Source organism: Protopterus annectens, chromosome 1.part0 (genome assembly GCF_019279795.1).
Source record: "Protopterus annectens isolate FY-2018-M chromosome 1.part0, PAN1.0, whole genome shotgun sequence".
NCBI classification, from domain to species: domain Eukaryota; kingdom Metazoa; phylum Chordata; order Ceratodontiformes; family Protopteridae; genus Protopterus; species Protopterus annectens.
Genome location: NC_056725.1, coordinates 1,389,227,250 through 1,389,239,707, shown reverse-complemented (window position 1 = coordinate 1,389,239,707; position 12,458 = coordinate 1,389,227,250). Strand labels below are relative to the sequence as shown.

General features: G+C 43.2%; 1 protein-coding gene across 1 annotated transcript in view; it reads left to right on the top strand.

Annotated features, from left to right (window-relative positions):
- MDN1 (midasin AAA ATPase 1) overlaps positions 1-12,458 on the top strand; it is a 3,484,183-nt gene that overhangs the window by 826,697 nt on the left and 2,645,028 nt on the right. The gene's annotated exons all lie outside the window — the stretch shown is intronic.

Genomic DNA, 12,458 nt, shown 5'->3' with positions numbered 1-12,458 from the left:
TCTCAGAGATGTCTCTCCTGTAATTATTGTTGACTGGTAGGACCAATTAATTGAAACCAGTATCAACTGGCAGCCAGGGTGAAAAATTGCAGAAGTGAATTTTATACAAAAAATCCACAATATAATCAAAAATTCCTCAAAGAAATGAACTGTGCATTAGGCAGCACAGTGAGTGGCATTGTTACTGCACAGCAAGATGTTCTTTAGCTCAGATGCATTTTCTGTGGAGTCTGTGTTACCTGTATTCACCTGGGTTTTCTCTAGGTTCTAATGTTTCTTTCTGCCTCTCCAAGACTTGTTATAGGCCGAGTAGTAAATCTAAGTTGGCCATTGTTGTGTACATGTGTATGATGTAGAGGAAAGACCTTGATCTACTTCATTTCCTTGTTTGCCTAGGAATTCTTTGGATTCCTTTGGCCATTCATGGTATCAGTATAGGAAATGTATGAATGTTTTGAGTATGGATGGATAAATAGGAGGAAAAATGGAGAATACTGAGATGGTGCTGTGTCTGTGTGTGCATGCACTAATTTTCCAATGGTAACTAAGCAGGAATTACCAGCTCTTGGCAGAGAGAGCTGCAGTGTCGAGTCATTTACAGCCTGTTTTCAGTGAGTCATATCAGGAACTAGATAATCTGGCTGTGATTGATGGGCTTACTTGCTGTCTGCTTACCTGTTTTAAGTGGGGATGGGGTCCATCATGCTGCATTAGTACCAGCTGTTTTGAGGTCTATGGTGATGTAAGAGTGACCATGGAAAGAGGATTCTTTTGGCTTGTCAGTAAGTTTATTTTTTTATTTTTGCTAATGGAGTTGCAACAGAAATATGCCTAGTTCACAGCCACTGTTATTTATTTCTTGTTCCCACTTTGGCACCCCTTAAATTGGTAGAGATCAGGGCAGCCAGCTTGTTGGGCCAAGAATCCTGGTTAGCAGGAGCAACAGAAAATTTTTAAAACTTAAGCAAGAGTTTAATAGTGTCTGCTATACTTCACCTTTGGTACGTCATTTGATATATGGTCTAAGTAGTGAACTGTTTTGTTAACCACTGAGAAGACTAAGAATTTATGAAATTGGTGTGTACACTGTACAACAAACTAGTGCCTTGATGTAGAGGGATGGATTGTGACCCATGAAACCTGAGTTTTGAATAGCAACCACTTTAGAAGGGAGTGTTGCATTAGTGATGTGGCTTGAGTGGTTGAGCCAGCTGCCCCTTCTTCACTGGGGGGCTGCCGCTTGCTGTGACATCTTTTGAGAGAGTAAGAACAGCAAGGCTATTGAGGTGTATGCTAGAATAGTGATCGGGGCAGCAGACTCTAGGCAGTCCCAGGTATGCAGTTGTGGTGAGACATGCTGTGATGCCCCTGCACTGGCCCAGTAATCGAGGAGCCCCAATCCTCACCACTGGCAACAGTGAGGGGCATACACAGTGGGAGGATTAGAAGTACACACACACAAAGTGCAATTTCTCTTAAGAGAATACAGAGTGTGCAGTCAGTCTGGGGCTTTTTTCCCCAGATCCCCAATAAGACTCCTCACTGGCACAGCTTTAGGGTTAAGATCTTAGCTGAGGTCATGCTAAGACTTCCAGCACCTTCTGTCCAGCCAGTGCTTCATATCCCTGCCCACGTACCACACACACACACTTTGAGATTTGATTTGTATACAAACACACACACACCTGGGGAAGGCTGGCACAGGTTTACTAGCTATGCCTCCTTCTGCCCAGACTATAAGGTAGTTTCCACTGCCACCAGCCCCTTCTTATCACCTACTACAAGGCCCTTACAAAGGGTGTCCAATCCTACTATGTAATGTTACTATTATCCAAATGATAGTTTTGACCAAGACTTGCAAAGCTGTTTAGGGGTGGCCTTATACAGTGTCACCAAATAACTTAACTAGGTCTCACAAATATCAGCCACAAACATATTATTAAATGTATTTAATAATAAATAATAAAAGAACAAGACAATACTCAGAAAACAAACACAGTTACTTCCGAGTTCAAAATCACAGGAAGTATTTTAAAACAACATTGCAGGACAGTCTTAAATAAATACAGAAAACATCTAACTACTCTTTATTATATTCCAATCTATATCTAAAAGAAATTACTATTCCTAGTTAGTTACTCATTAGCAAGGCAAGTGCAGGTGGTGGTGGTGATGTTTTCAGGTCAAAGACAAACTACAAAATGCACAATCTTTCTCTGAGAGAGTTATTAAATTAATGATAAACATTGCTGCTGGATTAGCTTGAATGACATCACTCTGTCACCTGACTTCAGTTCCCAGGCTAAACAGATACTATCAGAATTTTAACATGTCTGTGTGAGAAGTGCATATCTCTCCGAAGTTTGCAGGACTTGGAAGCTGTAAAACAATAAAATGCTTTTACATTTGAAACCTGGTAATTATTTCTGTTTCAAGATGATACAAAAACTTCTAGCTCTAGACATTGTGTTCTCTCAGTATTAGTTCAATAGCAGACAATCGTAAAACACTTCATTTTTAACTTATTTTCTTGAAGTTTTGCAAGTTAACTCTGCATGTTCCAGCTTCTACTATTAAAACATACATTTGCACAGGTATATCGTTTATATACATTTCTGCTCTTTTCCAGTAAGGTGCACTGTGGACACATCCTTGAAGCTTCAGTACTTTACAAACTCTGTTCAACACACACTTCTCTTCTGCACCAGTAGCTTAGTATACACATATTATATAGTTCTCTTACGTTTGTAAGACAAGCATATGAATCATATTAATATTCACAAATGACACTTATTTACAAAATTTCAGCTAGCTGGGCTGGCAGCGTTTCGGTTTGTTACACATGCATAGAGTATATTTGCAAGCTTACAGTTGGGAGTATGGCAGTTCTTTAATCACCACATTTTAGGTTGCAATTTGAGTTCACATACATAGTGAAAACTGTAATAAGTCTCTTGTGCAGTTTACTGCTGTTTTCTTTAACAGTGTTTATTTACTCTAGTATTGCATAGATTGTTCAATTGTAGCCCTCCCTAAACTTTTTCTTCATGCGTTCTTTCAAAAAATGTTATTCACATCTATGAAATATTTGTTTGTGTCTTTCGGCTTTTCCCGGTTAGGGGTCGCCACAGCAGAACTCCGGTCCGCTAATGATTGGCAGTGGATTTTTATGTACCGGGTTACCAGCCCCGACGCACAACCTTCAACGAAGGAACGCCCCATTCACGTATGCCTCCACACAGAAGATGCTCTAGCTGAGAATCGAACGGGACAACGTCTTGCTATGAGGCGACAATGCTACCGCAGCACCACCACCGCAGTTATAATTCCTCCCTATTCTAGAGACATCATCTCCAGTTCTTTTATCTCCTTTACAATATTTAAAATGTCTCTTACAATTGGTTTAGATTTTGATTTCTGTTTTCTAGTAATTGCTTTTTGGGATGCCAATTGAATTGACTTTAGTAAGGCCTTGCTATATCTAGGCAATTCAGGTTCTATATCCCAACTTAGCAAAATCATTTCCTTGGTTAATACCATATGGTCTCTCAACGTTTCTGTCAAATTAGTCTATAGGGAATTTTCAATAACTTGATAACTATTTACTTCCCCAGCATCATGTTCTTATTGTCCTTTTGCTTCATTACATCTCTTTATCTGCCTTAGGAAGAATCCTCTGTCTCCTTGGGTTTAAAAAAAATACCTATGCAACCATTTCATTCCAAAGATCCAGCATTGCAGCATATTTAGGAGCCCTACAGAATCCTTCCCATTGACCCTTTCTAATATGCCTTTCTGTCCTCTTCTCCCTCTCTCTTCTAGCTTGTCATGCAATATTTTATTTGCCCTACTAATTATCTGTTTAACAGCGTCTTATGTTCTAGACTGAACTAAAAATTGTGTTAGAGCTAGTTTTTTACTTACCATTGTACTTTTTTTTTTTTTTTGCACTCTCCTCTTTGTTTCTTCTCTTGTCCATCCCTGATAAGGGAAGGCAGTCTCTAACTTGCACTCCTAACCCCTGTTTAGCCTCATCCCACTTCATTACCTTCCCTCCCATGATGTTTGCTTCAATTGTTCATTTTTCCAGTGAATTCTAACCCTTCTGGTCTGTTTTTGTATCCTTACTTGCTGTCTGTCTTATTGGGAAAAAAATTCCGTGTTCGTGTGCTGGCTTAATTCTTACAAAACATTAAAGTAACAAAAATAATTCAGTGCTCGTTGCCCATTTTCTTAGACTTGCATCCAAAATTGAAATGTCTGTATCTCTTGAACTCTTCCCACCCCCATTTATCATTCTTTTCCACGTTGGTTTATAACCTTCTGCTTGAGTTATGTATATGCACCTTTACTGGTTGTAAAGTATCCTTTAAATATGGTAACTGTAAACCACCTTGTTTTATGTAGAAAATCAGCTTAACCCACGTATGTCACCCTCTTCCTCTTCCAGGTAAATTTCTTCAGTTCTTTAATAGCCATTCAGAACTTCGGTGGTTCATAAAAAAAAGTATAGATGCCTGTATACGTAACCAAAATGTCTAAAACATGTTCACAGCTTGTATCTTGGTATCCAGATCCATAATTAGGAGCTTACTTTTTCTTAATTTTGGTATTATCTTCTATTAACTGTCTTTTCATATATATGCTAACATCAATAAGATGATCTTTTCAATCCGCAGACCTTGATACTTGTGTCCCTATAAGTATGGGGATGCTAAACTCATCCTACTTGGCTTCTCTTCAGGAGAGACGCAAGGTAGTATTCATGATAGGTGTCTAACGATCTTTTATATCAATTGAGCTGCCACCGGCTTAAGCAAATGGGACCTCTGTTTAATGTCTCACTTGAAGGATAACACACGAGTGCATCAACCCTCTTATGTTGCTTTTGGATTGAACCCACAGCCTCCTGTGCTAAAGGCGAGTGTGCTACCTGTTGTGCAACAGACACTACTGCTTGTGCATATGTATAGTTTACTGCTATAGCTTTTGTTTTATCTTCGTTTATTTTATATCCTGAAAAGACTTGAAACTGTATCAAAATATACCACAGTACCAGAATATAATTTTTTGGATTTATGAAATACAAAATAATAATGCAAATAAGGTTAATTTTTCTTGATTACCACATTAGTTGTATCCTTGCATTTTTGTGAATCCTTTATTTTCTTTTTTTACATGTAAAGCAAGTAAAAGAAAGAAGAGTGAGCACACCCACCTGCTTTCCATCTTCAAACACAGCTTGCCAGAGTGGAACCCTCCCACATTAGTTCTAGTCTCCAACCCTTTGTACATCCTCCTTAGTAACCCTTTAATTCTGTCAGGTAATGGAAATCCTAACATTGCCTCCAACCCTTTGTACGTCCTCCTTAACCTTATAATTCTGTCAGGTAATGCAAATCCGAACATTGCCTGCTCATAAAATGGTTTATCAAGACTCCCCAGCAGTAACAGTGTTTTCTAATGCTCATTTCATCTCTGGATCATCCTTATTCTGTTAATAAATGTTTGCCTGTCCTCCCTAACTACACTGATTATTTTGTCAGTTTGGTAACATCTTTGGCATTCTCTTAGCTCATCCCAACAGATACTTTATAATGTAGAGATAAACTGTTCGCTGACAAACAGGATGAACACCCAGTGCTGCCAAGTAAACTTGAATAAAAATAACAAAACCAGAGGGAGCAACTGGGCTGAAACAGTCACAAGATGAATGCAAGAACAAAATCCTCAGGTTAAAATCCAAAAGATGAATGTAAGAACAAAATCCTCAGGTTAAAATCCAACTTTAATTCCACCTGACCTGCAGTGGAATTAAAGTTGGATTTTAACCTGAGGATTTTGTTCTTGCATTCATCTTGTGACTGTTTCAGCCCAGTTGCTCCCTCAGATACTTTATAATAATCGTATAAAATTTCAGTGGGTTTAAAGCCAGATTGTAAGGGTGTTTTACCCTCTTTTGATAATACGACTGCTTTCTTCTGGAGTGTAGTTTCTTTTTGATACCCAAGCTTATCGTTGTCTTTATTTATTGCTGTGCTTTACTTCATAAAAGGTGTGGATGCTTCTCTAGGAGTATATATCTATAGCACTACACCGTACTTCACTGATGTAAGATATTCTGCTGTCAAGCTTTGTATAACCGCAAAGTAATCAGCATAACAATGCAGGATTTTACTGGTATGTCTTTTTAAAGCATACTAGCTGTCCCCATTTTAACAGTGTAGTGTGTCTTATTTTGAACATGTGCTGGATTTTAAAATGAGATCTGATATTGTTAATCCTCGTTCATTCCTTACGCATGGGGTATCGGTTCTGACCTCGGATCTGAGCCAGCCATTTTCCAAGCTCGCGTCCGCTTCAAACTCTCGAGCTAAACTCTTACCCATAATCCCCCTCTCCCTGTTACCTCCGATTACGTTTGCCGCGTTGCCATTCGGTTGTGTCAAGCTGCTTCTCTTGAGCCAAGTATAGTTATTTGTTGTCAAGTAGTCATTTATGTCACTTTTCCTGTCAAAGGTTTCTATTTTGTTGTCTCTTACCCTATTGCATCTAGCGACCATATTTTCTTGAGTTTTCTTCTCTTTTCTCTACTTTTTTACCTTACCATCGTTGGTAATTTTCCCTTTTTTTCATTCCTTTGGGTATTCCTTTGTACCATTGCTGGTACCCTTTTCTACTGTTAACTTTTTCTGTCATGGTAGATAAAGGTAGTCCGAGGTTTAAAAGGTGTTCTGATTGTGGACACAAATTACCCACATCTGATGCACACTCTTAGTGCGTTTATTGTTTGGGGGCATCCCACTTATCTGTTGACCCACCCTGTACTATCTGTGAAAATTTTTCTAATAGAACCTTGTTAGAAAGAAAAACAAGTTGTTGCTGAAGGGACTTCTTAAATCTCCCTTTTCAGAGGCTATTTCTGGGTCGGAGGCCTCAACCCCTCCTAGAGCCCATAAGAAAATTTTGGATGTTCCTACCAAGGCTAAAGCTTTGCCTTCGTCCCCGACTGGTGACTCCTGCCAACCAAAACCTAAAAAGGCTAAAGTTTTGGCTCCGGAGCTCACTCAATCAGCCCCAGTGCTTTCGGTGCCTAGACCTTTGGCACCAAGGCTTTCGTCTCCATTAGTGATCTCAGCTCAGTCTTCTCCTGCAGTCTTCACTATATCGGCACCGAGGGGCTCCTCAGTTTAGACTATTACTACTGTAGTGGCACAGACCGCTCAGTCAGCGCAGACCTTGACCACGTCGGCTCCGACATCTTTCTCGGAACAGATGTCTCAATTAACTACAGTGTTGTCAGTTCCAGCTTCAGTACCGACAACCACTTTGGCACTGATCCCTGTCTTGGTGCAGACCGTGACCTCGGCACCGATGACTTCTTCAATGCAGACACCAGTAGTCCAGTCTCTCTCGGTTGTTCTCAGTGCGGACTCATGAGATGGGCACAGAGTTTGCCTCTTCTGTGGACAGGCCTGTTTCTCCCTCAGTCTCCATGAGGTCCACTAGAAGCCTTTCTGAACACTGTTGCGTCTTGTGGATCAGGTGCTCTTGGCCAGATGCATCCCACCCCCCAGGAACTATCCTTCCTTGGGAGGTGATCACCCATCTCCAAAGACCCCTTCTTATTCTCCTCCTTCATTGCCTTTGAAGTCCATGAATATAGCACAGTCTTCCTCTTCTGTGGTTCCCTTTATGGATCTCACTAAGGAACCGCAGTTGCCTTCGTGGCAGGAAAATTTTGCTATGACCCAGGATGTCAGTTGTGACACTCTTAATTTGCTGCTCCACAGCCATCCGGGGACTCCTGGTTGGCAGGCTGAGCCACCTAGGGGAGGGGTGACCCCCGTCCTGGACATTCACTTCTCTTCAGGTGGACCAGCCTTCCAACTGATGGAGAAGGCTTTTGCTGCTGCTGGCGATACTGGACTGTCTATCCCTCCGCTCTCCTTTGGTACACTAGTTTCACAAGTCGCACCAAGCGGGCACCAGGTGCAAGGGCCTCAGGACATATTCCCACAGGAAACCCCTTTTCTGCTGTCTTTCCCAGCTTCTCCCGCTGAGGAAGTCCACCGGAAAAGTTAGTGTAAGAGGAAGCACATGGACTCCACAGAGAAGTCCCTCACTGAAGACACAGATTTTGATGAGGGTGAAGGATCCCCTCGATCACCCTCTGAGGTATCCTTTGGTGATATCCTTGAAATCCTGAAACAGAGAGGTGACTGACAGTCCTCTAATCTGACCTCTGAGGAATCTGTGTTCCTGCAGGCCTGTCACGCCCGGCCCCCTACCTCCTGGGTTACTCCACCTGCCGATGAACTTGTCCGGCTTATCGTGCAGCGTGCTTGGAAGGCTCCTGACACCGTCAAAGCTATTCCTCAGGGGCCAGATAAGATTTTGTCCCCTCCTGCTACGGATCCCCATTGGTCAAAAGGTCTTCCTGTGGATGCTTTGGTGGCCGCAACAAAAAAGGATCTGGCAGAAGAAGAAAGCCAGACTGTCCATCCGCCTAACAGAGTCCCGGGCCCTGGACAGGATAGGGAAGCGCATCTTTGCATCAGTGACCTTTACTATTAGGTCCCTGAATTATATGGCACACTTTTGATTTCTGAGCTCTCTGAAACCTTGGCTGGTGCCATGTCTGATGAGGTTCGTGACAAAGTGGCTTCTCAGCCGGCCACCATTGAATCAATATCTAATTTCTGTATGCGACTGATATCTCGTGCATTAGAAGGAGCAGCTAGAGCAGTGGGTTCAGCTGCGGTCTTGAGACGACACGCCTGGATGTGCTTGTGCAATTTCGCGGAACCCTTTAAGGCTTCCTTTCTTAATGCTCCCATTGAGGCCTCTTCGTTGTTTGGACCCAAAGTTAAAAGCACACTGGCCAGATGTGAACAGGACTGTAAGACCCTTTCTGTCACTGGTGTCCATTATTCTTCCCCTCAATGTGCTTTCTCCCGAAACCAAAAGAGTGGAAAGATATGGTTCAAGAAATCTCAGGGTCCTTTCTGTGACACACAGGCCAAGTTCTCCCCTAGAGGCAGAGTGGGAAACTCGCAGGGAAGACTTTCCTTTCGGGGCAGAGGGGGTCCGTGTAACCAGGGTTCCAGGGACTCTGTCCCTCGCCCAACCCTACCAGTGCTCCTGAAGAGCGGCCCAACTCCTTTCCTCTGGAGGTGGTTGGGAGTCGTTTCTCTTTGTACCCTTCTGCCTGGCTAACCATCACCACCGATTCTTGGGTGCAAAGGATCATAACCAGAGGTTATCATATCCCCTTCGATATTTCTCCCGTCCCTTCAAAAAATCTTCCCGACGTTCCACCCAGTCAAAGGGAAGAAGCAGCACTAGAGATAGAAAAGCTGCTAAGAAAGAGAGTCATCCAAATAGTCCCTCCAGACCAGATAGGATCCAGATTCTACTCAAGACTATTTTTGGTGCCAAAGAAAACTGGGGAATGGAGACCAATTTTGGATCTCAGTGTATTGAACAAGTTTGTGAGTTCAAAAATTCCAGATGGTCACAATATAGTCTATCCTCCTGCTTTTGGAAAAAGACTATTGGATGTGCTCGATAGATCTTCAAGATGCGTACTACCACATAAAAGTGGACAGGCCATCAAGATTTCTGCGCTTCCGTGCGGGAGCCAGTCACTACCAGTTCAGAGTTCTGCCCTTCGGAATCTCTACAGCCCCCAGTGTTTTCACAAAGTGCATGGCAGTCCTCACAGCTCACTTGCGACTTCAAGGATTCCAGGTGTTCCCATACCTAGATGACTGGCTCATTTCCTCCCCTACCAGACATCTACTTGAAGAAGCCCTGGCATACTCTCTCCTCGCTGTGCCAAGGCTAGGCATAACCATAAACTGGCAAAAATCCAATCTAAGTCGACAGAATTCATAGGGGGTTATCTTGGACACAAAGAACTGCAGAGCTGCCTTGGACACACAGAACTGCAGAGCTGCCATACCAGAGCACAGAATTTTAAGGATAAAGCAACAACTGATTCAAATCCTTTCAAGGGAGAAATCCACAGCTCATTCAGTTCTACAGCTGTTGGGTTCCATGGCAGCCTCCATCACCATTGTCCCCCTGGCCAGGTTTCACATGAGGCTACTGCTCACCCAATGGTATCCCTTTCAGCATCCTCTTTCAGCCATGATTCGAGTAACCCACAGGTGCAAACAGGATTTAAATTGGTGGATGACACAATCTGTCACAGTGGTCTCACCCCTTCTCCCCTCAGTAACCCAAGGCCAAAGCGACCACAGATGCCTCTCTGAAGGGGTGGGGGGGGGCTATGTCAGGGACAAGACCGTCCAAGGCACTTGGTCCAAACTGGAGGCCCATCTGCATATAAATGTTCTAGAGCTGAGGACGGTGCTTCTGGCAATTGTAAGCATTCCATCCCTTGCTGCCTGGGATGGTTGCGATTCAGTCAGACAACATGGTGGTGGCCTGGTACATCAACAAGCAAGGTGGAAGCAAATCTTACCCCCATTGTCGAGAGGCCATGAGGATATGGCAATGGGCGATGGCTACCAACCGTTTTCTTCTAGCAACGCACATTCCTGGGAGTTCCAATGTGATAGCAGACAGACTCTGAATCCCTGAATCCCTTGATAGCGGCGGAGATCTTCCACCGCTGAGGCCTTCCTTGCTGCGACCTCTTTGCATCCCCGACCAACTACAAATGCAGCAACTAGTTCACCCTGATTCCCCCTCCAGGACAGTCACCCAGGGATGCTCTAGTCCACGATTGGCCCTTGGGGCTTTTTTACGCATTCCCACCCTTTCCCCTCATTCCCCAGTTTCTGAAGAAAGCCCGTCTGTTGAAGAGCAAGGCGATCCTCATAGCACCATATTGGCCTCGACAGATTTTTGTTCCCCTTCCTTTAGCCTCACCTACGAGATCAACCATGGATTCTCCATCCAACCCTGGAGTTGATCTCGCATCCACAGAACCTGATTCATCCCAACTTGAACAGCCTGAAGCTCACAGCTTGCCTACTCCATTTGCCTTGATTGCCAGGCAGAATGATTGATTTTTACCAGTACGTGACATTCTCATTGCATCTCATAAGGCTTCCACTAGAATTACTTATCTGAGCAAGTGGAAAAGATTTACCTATTGGCTGAAAGATGAACAAGTAGATCCCTTCTCAGCACCAGTGTCTAATATTAGACTATCTGCCCGACCTTTTCCAATCGGGTCTATCTGCCTCTACCATTAGAGTTCATTTGGCTGCAATTTCTAATTTCTATGAGGGTGTCCAAGATTCCTCATGTCCCACAAATTGTGCAAGACCTTCATAAAAGGTGTGAATCATCTGAAGCCACCTTTTAGAGAACCTATTCAACCATGGGATTTATTAGTTCTGCAAGCTCTGACAATGCAACCCTTCGAACCAGCTTCTTGCGACCTCAAGCATTTTGTCATGGAAAACCTTTTTTTGGTCGCCGTTTCTTTTGCCAGACGTATTTCTGAGCTTCAAGCTTTATGTATCAAGAGTCCACACTTGATTTTTCGTAGCGATAGTGTCTCTGAGAAACTAATCCATCATTTCTGCCAAAAGTGATCTCTGAAATGTCCATTAATCAAACCATTGAATTGCCAGTTTTCTTTCCCAATCATTCAAACAGAGGAGAGTATTGCCTACATACCCTAGATATCCACAGGCAAATCCATTTTTACTTAAACAGAACTAGGTCCTTTCGTAAATCTGGCCAGTTATTTTTGGCCTTTTCTGGACCTAGATTAGGATCTGCCGTTGCTAAGGTCATATTAGCTAGATGGTTGAAGGACTGTGTGACCTTTATTTATACACAACGTAATATCTCGTTGCCTACTACCATGAAAGCTCATTCAACAAGGTCGGTGGCAACTTCTGCTGCCTTCCATGCCAGAGCTTCTTTACATGACATCTGTGCAGCTGCAACTTGGGCTACGCCTCGTACCTTCATCAATCATTACAAATTGGATTTGGCCTCCAGGGAAAGAGCATCTTTCGGTTCTATGGTGCTCAGGAATGTCCTTCCATGAGAGCCTCCCAGGAATAGAGGTATCTGGGGACTCTGTCCCATGCGTAAGGAATGAACGAGGATCAACAATATCAGATAAAGAAGTTATGTCTTACTATAACATTTCATCAGTATTGTTGATCCTCGTTCAGTCATTACGACCCTCCCTACTTCCCCCTCCTGTGGCTTCTAGTGGATCTCACCATCTGGTTCTCTTAGGTTATTTGACCAGAGGTAGCCTCTACATTTTGACTTGCAAACTCAATCTGAGGTAACAGGGAGAGGGGGGGGGTTATGGGTAAGAGTTTAACTCGAGAGTTTGAAGCTGACGCGAGCTTGGAAAATGGCCGGCTCGGTTCCGAGGTCAGAACCGATACCCCATGCGTAATGACTGAACGAGGATCAACAATAGAGATGGAACGTTATGGTAAGACATAACT